We start from the raw sequence: 12,298 nt of genomic DNA, 5'->3' as shown, positions 1-12,298 counted from the left end.
GGATGGGGGCGCGGCCGTGGCGACTGCCCTTGAGGTAGAGGCGGTGTCCCGTTCCTCGGTATCTTCCAGCTGCTGCAGGTTCGCTGTGGTGTTGGTGCGGCTGACGGGCCCTGGACTACGCGCCTGCAGCCACGTCGTGTGGGAAAGGCAGGGTGGCGGTGCAGTACGGGTTAGTCGTCCTGGGGAGGAGGTTCCCGTGACCAGTTCCAATGCATTCCGGTGCGATCTGTGTCATTGAAATCCCCAACCATCCGCAGAAAATTGCGATTTTTCTTGCAATCCTTTCTTCCTACTTTGTATCAGTGTAAACTAAATATCAATCCAATGTCGTCGAGCTGCTGCCCAACCCAGTCAAGCCCTATCGCTGTCGGGTCCATCTGCACCGACAGCACCCCTTCGCCTTCCACACGCCCTTCTCCAGCGGTCAGTAGGACCCACCATCGCCTCCAGCTGTGCAAACCTGTGTGGCAGGAAAGGGTCCACGAGGGCGGATAATTATTCGCGTAATAGGGCGGCGCAGGGCCTGCTGCCGACAAAGGCAGACACGCGGGCAGCATGCCGAGACGTGAGAGCGAGGTTTCGAACTCCTGATTCCTGATTAAAGAAAAATGTAGATGCATCCAGGTATGTAACACCCACCCCATTAATTATATGGGTAATCAGCACTCTTACTCCCATTCGCCCTCTCCTCCACTTCCCCGTGATCACTTCGCATCGCCACTTAATGACTGGTTTAGCATGAGACTCCCTCCTTCATCCCTCACCACCCTCTCACTTGCTGGACATAACGGCCACCACCAGCTGCATCGCAAAGAACGCCCCGAACAGCACCAGCAGGCTGAAGAAGGCGATCGGCAAACCAGGACCCAGAGCGCTCCACAGGGGGTAGAGCTGCAGCTGGCTCCACCCGTCCAGCGTCAGCACCGCAAAGATGTTGAACGAGGCCATGCCAAAGTTGTCAAAGCCAGTGTAGCCGAAGTTAGGGTTGCCATACCGGCCCTGGCAGGATACGGCTGCGGGCAGTGCGGCGAGTAAGGGAGATAGTGGGGGAGATAGTGGGGGAGATAGTGGGGGAGATAGTGGGGGAGATAGTGGGGGAGATAGTGGGGGAGATAGTGGGGGAGAATCGACGCATTATGATAAGAACCGAACGGCCTCCTGGATGGCGGCCCGAGTGGGTCAGAGACAGAAGCGAAGTTATGCAACTATACAAATTTTCACATGTGGACCAAGAAAGTACACAAGCACATACAGGACAACGCGAATATATTATTATAGACATAATAATTGTGAATTAGCTGAGCATAGGTCCGATGAGGGTTCAGGAAGGGAGAAACACGAAAATGCAAGACGAGTTACTTGAAGGAAATGGCGACTCGGCACAGCTGCACCGGCATGTCACCGGGTAGGTAGCTCCAGGACGTTATCATAAGGCCGTTGCTTTGTTTCCCGGCTGGTGGCCTCGGCTCCAGACCTCTTCGCCCCTCGCCGATCTCAGCAGCTAGCCAGCATGCCGCTGCTCCCCTCTCCACTCTTCGGTCAAATGCTCTTCGCCGCCACTTCCCCAGTCCAGGGTAATCAACGAAGACCTTGCTGAACGAGCCCAACCCGGAAAAGCTATATGCGGTAAATCGAAAAACCGTGGACCGTGCCACTTACCGAATCCATCGTATTCCCCAGGGCATTTGGATGCACCCCCGGAACCCGAAGAGCTGCACGGCATGTCCTCCCAGCCAGGGACAAACATCCAGCCACCTCCCGCGGCATTGCTGCTGCTGCTGGTATTGCTGTTACTGCTGCCATTGCTGCTATGACTGCCAGACAGAAGAGCTGCTAAAGGAGCTAAGGCTACTCCCGCGCCTGTGACAGCAGAGCCGGCAAAGCCGCCGCTGCCGCCAGCGCTACTGCTGCTGCTGCTGCTGCCATTACTCCAGGGCGGTGCCGCCAGCGGCGGTAATAACCCTGCCGCTGGCGCGGTGCCATTCGCGACGTAGTAGACGCAGCGGCTGTGCAGTGCGCTCATGAAGACGTTGAGCGCTATGATGCCAAATGCAAAGAAAACCCAAACCAGAAGGAACAACACGTCCAGCAGCAAGGGCACCACCTCCAGGAGGCATTGCACTAGCCGCCGCAGACCTGTGTGTAAGGAGCCGACCCAGGGCCAGAGTCAGAGTTCTTTTGCACATAACTACGCCCCATGTGCAACATCACGCGCTTGTGTGTTAAACCCGCCTCCTCCTGCCGCACCTACGTGCCTTTGCGACCCCCTATGTGCGAACAGCCAACCCATCCTTATCTCCTTTGGCCTGGGTACACACGGCGCCGGTCTCCCTTTAAACCCTAAGATGTCTGTCAGATCCAATGCTTAGGTTGCGGCCCGCCCGCCCGCTCATCAGGCGCCCCACCCGGAATCGCCTTGAGCGCCCGCAGCGGCCGTAATGCCCGCAGACCCCGCAGCTCGTTGAGCCCGCTGCTGCCGTCCATTACCGGCAGGAAAACCACGTAGCCGCTGACGGTGGACACCAGGTCTGAGGACCGACCCAACGATGTAGAGAGGCAGGGCGCGGGGACAGGGGAGAGGTAGGTATGCGAATCCAATCGATGGCAAGCTATGCGGCGCTTTGCTTAGACGGCAGCTCGTTTGCATGGGTGAGCAGCCTGGAAACGCTGGGAGCAAGGATGTGCTTTGGCGCGGTGGGTGGGCGCCGTGGGTAACGGAGGTGCGAAAGCAATAACAGCACGCAAAGAGCCCCTAAGGGGTTTCCGCGAGGGAGACGGGAACATTGTGTTGATGAATTGAACCTGTAAACACACGAGCCGGTCATGCCAGCCGTGCCGGGCGAGTCAGCTACCCGGAGAGGGGAGGAAGCCCGTCTCCCGCCAGCATTCCCACTACCACAGTCGTTAATGAAATCCCTCCTCCCCCCGACGGCTGGGCCCCATGGGCTCCGCCCCCTACCCTCCAGGCAACCGTTCGTGCTGACTCCTGTGCAACTTCCTCCAAAAGCCAGCGCTGCTGCGTTAATTCTGCCAACAGTGCGTACCAAGCCTGCCTGGCATCCGGCCAAACCCTCCCACCCTACCCTCCCGCCCCTACCCCTGGTATATCCCCTATCCCATAGCGTCCAGCAGACCCGTCTCTGCCCACCTATCCAGTTCCAGCCGTTGTGCAGGTAGGCAGACGGCCCCAGCAGGAAGCAGTGGGCAATCGCTTGACAAAGTATTTCCAGTGTGAAGCACGCAGTGAAGATCGTATCTGTAATGTAGAGGGCCTACACAGGAAGAAACGCCGGGCGGCCCGTCGGAGTTATGTCGCCCAACACCCCCTTCCACGTGAAACCCCAGCATTCGGAATAGCTAACCTACTTGCATGTATTCACTGTCACGACATTTCATATCGCATGGGCCCGGATCCATTGCCAGTGTGATGCAGCTGAGGAAGACAAGGAGCAGCACGGCCTTGCCGAAAGCGTCTGCTCCCGTCAAGGACAAGCACGCTTTCCTCACATAGCTTCGTCTGCTGAATATGTAAAACGACCTGTCATTTCGGTTGAGTAACTGTAAGACCTCAACGGCGGGCTGGAAGAAGGATGTGGTATTATCCTGCACCAGGCCTTGCGAAGCTCCCTGTCCCCCCAGAGTTATCAGCTGAAGCTGATGACCTGATGCTATTCTGGGGGCAACTTCGCAAGAAGCCCCGTCGGCGGCAGGAACGGCATCACCTCTGTCGGATGGGAGAGGCGCTGCCTGAGCCCGTTCCCCCATACCATCCATATATTATTTTGTACTTGTACATACTGGTACAGAACAAATTTCTTGCGATATGTGCAGATGGATAAAACATCTATACATGCTCAACACCTGGTCCATTTGTTATACCAATGTTGCTTTTCAATCACAATAAATATAAAGTGTACAGTGGCAAATAATGCTTATGCCTTTGCAGGACTCCTTCGGTGTGTCGCGCTGGTCACACGCACTTTGGCTCGCCATCTAGCTAGAGCACAGTAATCCGTACGGAACTCGAGAAAGCCTTTTGCCCACGGCTCCTCCGCCCTACTAAACAACCATTCCGCCCTAGTGGCAGTTCCAAGCTATTATGCGCACGGATGCTTTGGAAAGGTGGCGCTTTTGTAACGCCCTTTTTTCTTGCCAATCGGAATTATAACACTAGCGCGGACATTGTCCAAGTAAAATAACTGGACAACAATGGATAGTCATGCTACCGATAGGCTCGCGCTCTTTGGGCCGCGTCTTCCACGACTTCTAACGAGGTAATAACTAATACGTATTTGTATCCACTAAGCCACTATACGAGCTGACTGTCCGACTGCACTCACCAGTCACGGTACGTTTCCGAACGTGATACAAATCAACCGGACTCCCAGACCAATCTCACAACGCATCGCCGGCACAAAGGTAACACCCCGGACGCAGCCAGCCAGAAGTCACACGCCAGGCGGTTCATAATAAACATCCAGAATGGCGCCTTCTCGCCACGTCCTTGAGCCCTAGATTCAAAAAGGTACATGTAACTATCAGCCTTAAGGGCTCTCGGTTCCTCCCCTTCAGGGGATACCCACGCCTGTGCCTACTTCATCGCAACCCAACACACATGGAGAAACACCTCAAGCTAATTACAACCACACCATCACAAGAAGGGCCCTGAATAGGAGCCCATACCAGCTCCGCGACCCGGCGCCTCAGCCCCGGCAACCAAGTGCCAGCCCGTCGGCGCCGAAAGCCCCACATGCGGCCCAACTAGGGAGAACCAGGCGCCCATGTACCGCCGCAGCGACTCAGGGTCCGCAGGGCAAAGCGGCAACCGCCCTCCTGGCCACAACACGCCTGGCGGACCCACCATCACACTCACCACTCCAAACCCCTCCCCGAGGGCTCCTTCATGAGCGCAAGCCCCGGCTACCGCCTCGCGTTTCCCCTCACAGCCCCCCACGGGATGCTCCTTGAGAAGTAGATCAATGTCAACCATGTCCACATCGTCTTCACAAGCATGATATCTACATGATGCAGGAGCAACCTGCGGACCTGGAATATCCTCAGGAGCTGCGGTGACGGGAGCGGGGGTAATGCTAGTGAGACCGCCGCCCATGGCCACGTCACCAGCACCATGTATGTTAACTTGAATCTTTGCCAGTGGGATCGCTGGTGGCTGCAGTTCTGCCCCTGTCGAGTCAATTACAGAGCACCCCTGACCGAGGGCCCCCATGTCTGCTGTTGCTCCGGTGGCAGCTGCTCCCATGTCTGCTGCTGTTGCAGGTGCCTGTGTATTTGTGTCCGCCTCACCGCCAGCTATCTCTCTTGCTTCGGTACTGCGGACTGGAGCCAAGCCTGCATCTCCGCTTTGCTTAGCATCGACGGCAGCAGTCGTGGCCGTACTTTCCTCGGAGATTCCCAGTGCAAGCGCTAGCACCGTCGCCGTGTTGCAGGGGTGCAAAGTCAGCCAGCACGGTCCAGGCAATAAAGGGTGCTCCTGCGTGAAGGAGCGTCGAGTTGGCGGATCAGGACAAAAGATGGACACCTGGAGAAGCGGCTTTGCGCAGACAGCTTTCAAAAAGTACACATGACAGGGTCTTCCGTAGCGGCGCGAAGTACTGCCTCGAGCTCGGAAAGGCAGGCTACGACACGCAGCTGCGACACTCTGCGACACCTCCATGATGTTATTGGTGTCCAATGTTTTTCAAACGAGATAGCCTACGTAGGCGATAAGGCTTCAACTCGCAAGGAAATAGGAGGAGACACCTTCCCTCCTTTCACCGCGCTAGATATCCTAAATAAGCTATTACACACCAAAAGCCCGTTACCGACCTGTTCCATTACGAACCCCAGCAGCTGCTCAGCCGCACGTGGCCAGTCGGGGAAGAACCCCTCCTGGAGGGCTCGGAGCCCCAGTGGCTCCCCGCCTGTAGGCAGACAGGGGCCCCATACCGCCATACGTAACTGGACAGATGCAGCAGCTGATCCACAGCCAGTGAACTGGGAAGTACTCCAAACTAAAGTCATAGACATGCTTGCCACATGGCTTCTTCTTGGCGGGAAAGGCGGCAAAGAGTAAAGCTCTAAGACGTCACAGCCCACGTGTAAGTGCCAGGTTGTCACGGGCTACATCAGTGTGCTTTCAAGTGATCAAAGCTAGGATAGAATAGGAGTAGAAGGTCGGGGCACCGCCGATATAATTGTTTTCGTGCTCTGGCCGGCAGTTGGTGGTGCCATGTATGCTCTCCCCCTGCACGCACCATTTGACATTGCTCGGAAGCACATGATGGGGACTTGGTACGAATGGCTGTAGCACACGTGGTAGTCCAATGTGATCGGCACGGATGGGGCAGTGCCCGAAACACGTTGTCTTGGCAGCCTGGGAACGCCGTCCAGAGCCAGGTAAGGGCCCTATGGTGTGGAGGAGGGGAAAAACGTCTTGCTAGGATGTGTAGGCGCTATGTAAACATCAAACCGCAGCAATGGCTGGCACCCACCAGCTGGGTTTCCCGCAGCTGCCATGCATGTGAAGCATCGAATGATTGAAATAGCCGCAGTGCATGTCTCCAGTTTGCGGCTGCCAACATTCAAACCCGCAGCGGTGAGGCTTTCAGTGCAACGTTCTATGTTGACCTTGTAAAGGTGTAATGAAAACCAGACGCCTTACGAACAGCCGGTCGCAGCTAAGCGCAAATTAAAGCCAGCCGACAAGCTCAAAAAGTCGCCTTGTCGACTCAAACCGGGATGCAATGAATCCGACAATTAGAGTTAGCAAGGCATCAAAAATTAGCCACTTGATCCAGGGACCAAACTCCTGCAAGGAAAAGTAGAAATGCCATGTCAGGCGTGTAGTTCAGTGCCTGCCCATAATTTGTGATGATACCTCAAAGAGTTCTTCAATAAAATCCCATACTCGGCGTCGCAGCTTGTAAACCCAGGCTGGCAGTTTAACAGGCGACCCAGAGCGGCTGGCCTTTGTCATTGGCCCTAGCTTGACACCTCTCCACACAGCTTTCTGATCAAGGAAATTCACCTAACATAAGAGGTTTGTAATCCAAATCCCTTTATGAATGGTTTTAAAGCGCTTGGTCGTACAACTACAACGGCGGGGGCTAGCGACACAGCGAGCGGGGCTGCGGGACAGCGGAAGTGTGAGCTATGGGGTAATTAACAAAGGAAATTTGAAGATTTTGATTGAGGTTAGCGGCCTTGAGCAGCCCGCAGTCACAGGCAAGGTGAATGGAGCGCTGTTGGGATGGCGTCTAAGTTGATCCAACCCTATCCGACTATCCGGACAGCACCAAGCAACCAGAGGCACTTTCTGGGCCTGCACCTCTAACCAATGACCTAGGAACGGCCAACAAGTGGCGCCCAGGATAGAGGTTACAGGAGAGAAGCCAAACAAGGAAAGCCCTCGATTCCCTACCCCGCCCTGGCTGCTTCGTCACTAGACCTAAGAGCCTTACATTCCCGCAGCCCCGGATGCCTACACTCTATCCTCTCGCGTATCCCGGATTGGTGTTAAAATGACAGAGCAGTAATATTCCTTCTTGTGTCTATCGGCAGCGGTCCACTGGCCCCACAGCAGGGGGAGTCCTGAGGGTGAGCACCATGGAGGACTTCCCGCGTGAGATGCTTCAGCGCGTGGAACAAAGCCTTGGCTACAACAACATATCACACCCCAAACGGCCCATCTAGGTCGAACACGCTGCTTCAAGGGTAATGTCCAAAATCCGCCCACTGAGAAGTGTCCTTGGAGCACGGGTCTGGCCCTGATGAGCTGTAGACCGCTCAAGTGTGTTGGGGTTTATACTTTCGAACTAGGAAGAGCCCCATGCACCATAGCCACGTGATGCGGTGGGCCCCATACGCAGCCACCAAAAAGAGGAACTTTTGTGTTTACACAAAGCAGGACGCTCCTGTGAACTGGTCGCATGCGTTGACATATTTGATCTGTCAGAACCGTTTGCTTTGTCTGCTACTTCAGGTCAGGACAGCGCGTAGTTGGGACCTCAAGTCCCTTCGTTAACTTTAGTTACCCCGGCCCCGTTCACAACCCAGCCGCTTATTGCCACTACAGCGCCGGCTGTTTAAATTTGACCATGCGGCATTTCCTCCACCGTCACCCGCTTTACATACCCAGCATTCTCAACCATTTCACTAACTGGTAAATCCTACTATTTCGCTAGGCTACTTCCTCCCGTAAAATTCCACACGTTCCTATACATTTTTCTACGCGTGGCTCAGTTAATCGAACACACCTGGGTCATGACTTCTACTTATCTCCCCCTCGCGGCTCAGACCGCACCATGAGTGGAGCAAACCGGATTCCGCAATCACCGCCATAACGCGGAATGATACACGGTACTCACGCAGACACGCACGACAGCGCAATACTACAGACAGCTGCCGCTCCCACACTCCCGGGAAGCGCAACCCCACGAAGAAGCTGTCAGGGCAATAATGTTGACGGCAGTGCAACATCAGGCTTTCACACGTCTCTGAGGATAACCGCGACAGCTCCTATCCTCACCCCCTTACGTGATCCAATGCAACAGCGCGGTATTTCTAAATGCTGCTACGTGGAATGCTGATAGGATTCATTCCAGGAGCCGCTAAGATTTCGCTGCCATGTCCAGAACCAGTTAAAGAATTTCCAATCACGTCATACGCCAAGCGACAGCATCACACGGAAAACGCCGCATCCAACGAGAACAGTGAACCATGAATCATACATGTATTGGAAAACAAAGTCCTGGTTTTGGTCGATAAGCCCAAGTTAGCGCTCCGACATACTAATACCATTATCGGCTAAGGCTACCCAGGAGACCTTGCACCAATACTTCAAAAAAAAACGGAAAAAAAAGTCCTAGGCGGCAGCCATGCCACAATCCTTACCACGTGCTACAACCTCGCATCTTGATTGCACATATGCCAACTGATCTCGTACTTCAGCGTATCCTTTTGAGGGATTGGAAGTGCAATTGCCCAACGACACGGCCCGGGTATGCACACGGTAAAGCATTCGCGCCCGCTACGAACACCCTTGAGTTGCAAGCTCGCCGACCCGCCATGCGTTCGGCTTGAGGAGGAACGCATTTGAGGTGCAAAAATTCCGAACAACACAAAAAGGCCGCCCTTGCCTTGACAGTATCTTAACGTTCCTGCCCTAAGCAGTCTAACTAATCGAAGTAACCCTCCTGCACGCCAACATCCGCAAGGTGACAACCTAAAAATGTGTGTCAGGCCTGCCTACATAAGGGCTGACGACTGTAAGCCTAGTGTCAAATACTGACAGACCACTGAAAACCTCACACGCATGACCATAAAATGCACTTTGAATTACGCAATTCAGTGGACAAGGGGGAAATGTTGCCCCCGTTTAGTTGTGGTGAAGCACATCAACATGCAATTCATGCTGTACGCCTATCTAATCTATAGTATCCGCAATGTCAAACTATACAAACCCATTTGAGCGGCGGTGTGGTGCCCAAGGCTTGGGGCTCAGGGAACCGCGAAACCAATAGGGAAGGCTGGGAAAAGCGCAAACTCAAAAGGCCAGGTTTTTGCTCGTGTTGTGCACATGCATACGGTCATATAGGCAGTGCCCTGTTGTGTACACCGCCATAAGACCCACGTCGCAATTCTATTCGGTCACTTCGACACGTAGATCACATGTCATCGTTCACGTGAAGACACGCGACAAGCCGTCTTGGTCCTGGCACCGACGTTAGCACCGGTATGTACAGAGAGGCTGTCAAAAGCCGTATTATTGGCGTCAAACGAGCAAATCTCCACAGCAGGTTTGTATGATGTTGGAAAAGGGCAGCACGCATGTAGTTGCTGCCAAATATTCACGTAGATGTAAGTGCAGGTAAAGGGCTGTATCTTAAAACAGGAGGTAGAAGTCAATGTCGATTCCGCTCCAATGGCCCCAAATTTTCCCGTGCACCTATCTCCATTACAAGACACATCATTTGTCCTACCACATTTACCAGTTTGACATGCACAAAACAGCATGCTCACCTAAGTTCTGACATACCAATGCTCATAAGGATTCAGAATAGCGTAATACTGCGCCTCGGCACTCAGAGCTTTGCCGTCGGTGCATCACTCCGTAAACCCACTAGCTGCCACATCCGCTCTGACGTAGGCATCGCCGTGGCTGCGCTGCCCTTGCCATCCGCCGTGGGCAGCGGCAGCTGCAGCGGCTGCAGCGAAACCCCCACTGGTGGCGCCGCCTGCGTGGCAACGGCAGTAGACGCCGCTGCCTGACACAGCGGCTGCAGCGGAGATGGCGGCCTGGGCGCCACCCTGTCGCGATGCTCGCGGGCTCGACGCAGCACATCACTCACATCTGAGCGGCTGAGAGGTGGCAGCGACTGGAACAGCCGCAACACGTCGTCCAGTTCCCTGCACTCCAGCAGCCTGCGTCGCTGAGACAGGATTACCGAGGCCACAACGTATAAAAACAGCTCGCGTTTGAATACCGGCGGGCTCGCAGTTGAATCGTCGCCCTTGGCCGCAACAGGAGCAAACGTTTCAGCATCACCAAGGAAAGCAGATCTTGCAGCTGGGCCTTGGTTTCCAAGCAGCACCTCCTCCACCTGCTGCTCCGCCGCCGGCGCCCTGCTGCGTTCAGCCCCATAGTCACCTAGGCACCCTCTATCTCCATCTCCACAGGGCAAGGCGGTGCCGGCGTCGCAGTTACACCTGCCGCATTCTTCCAGGGTGCTTGCTCCGGAGCCTTCTCTGACCTGGCCTCCCATAGCAGGATGTGTCATAACCCGAGATCCAGTCTCCGCCCCGGCGCAACTGAGCACACAGGTTAAGTCCGAGATCTGCAACTCCACTGGCGTTGCCGGCATACTGTAGCTTGCCGCAGCTGTGAAGCACCGAAGTGACCCCTGGCTCGATACATCAGGGACCGACCTGTGGGCCACATCTGAGCAGCTCAACACCGCAGATGGTGTTGTTGCCTCGACGACGGTGGCGTCACTGTTGTCAGTGCCACCACTCACCGCTATTGCGCCTGCCGTCTCAACCTCTGACTCGCACATGAAGGCCAAGGCTGTGATGGCCGCGCTCGCCGCCGACACGCCGCCATGGCGAAACGCGCCCCCAGAGTCACGCGCCACCTCAAGTGCAGTAACCGAGTCGCCTTCGCCGCAGAGCTCCTCTTCCGCACCGCTCGCCGCCCCACAATCCCGTCTGTATCCGCATATCGGCACCTCATCCTCTTTCACCGTCAGACACCCCACAAGCGCCTCCCCTACCCCTGCCTTCTCCACGTGCTTTGTCGCCGCTTCCTCTTCCCGCCTATATGGCACCTGCTCCTCAGGCTGAACTCCTAGAGCCGCCATGTCCCGTGACCCAGGAATGTCCCCGCAACCCTGCCCAGACGACATGCCCCTTCCTATATCGCCCCCCTCCTCCTCGTCCTTCTCCTCCCCATCACCTTCCTCAAGCCGCATCCGCCGAACACGCCACCCGAACCCGACCTCGCTGAGCTCTACCATTCCCGACCCCGCAGCGCGATACCGCTCCGCTGACGCCCACTGTGCCCGCTGCCGGCGCGCCATCGCCTCCAACAAGTCATCCGCCCATAGCTGCTCCCATAATCGCACCGACAGCTCAGCCGACAGCTCTCGCCGCATCTGAACAGCCACCATGCGATGCGCAAAGTGGCAGTGGTCGGCATGGAGCGCGGCCAGGTGAGCGCCCACAGTCGGGTCGAGTGCAGCCAGGAGGTTGCCTAGGGTCGCGAGGCGCTCAAAGAGGCCGTCAGGGCGCGGCAAGAAGTTGGCGCGGACCTGAAATCAGAAGATAGAGGGAAAGCGTCATCACGGGAGGGCGGGAACGCAACTCGTGAAGGAACAAGGCCCATTTGCACCGAATCGTTATGGTAGGCGTGGAGTTGATGATTTATCTAGTTAACTGACCACATGCACAAGATAGGCGCCATACACGGCAATCTCATGCAACGGGACTTGTCTACATCAAAACGTACCTTGTCCATCAACCCGACGAAGCACCAAAAGGCGATAGCGTCATCCTCCAGTAGCAGTACGAACGGCAGAGCAAGGTCCGACATGCTGCAACAGCAACGATGTTGTCCAAGTATCGGAACGGTCAGAAGCGCGACGAGGGCAGGGCGCGGGATCGTTTGTGCATGGTCATAACGAGAATATGGCCATTCTGCCGCCTCATGCTGCTGCATTGGTAGCGATGGTAATAATGACTATGTCGGAGCTTTGAGACTGACACAGTGGTGCTGGAATTATACAACTAGGCCATATACAGT

The sequence above is a fragment of the Volvox carteri genome (genome assembly GCF_000143455.1).
Source record: "Volvox carteri f. nagariensis unplaced genomic scaffold VOLCAscaffold_35, whole genome shotgun sequence".
NCBI lineage: Eukaryota > Viridiplantae > Chlorophyta > Chlorophyceae > Chlamydomonadales > Volvocaceae > Volvox > Volvox carteri.
This window is presented reverse-complemented; position numbering follows the sequence as displayed.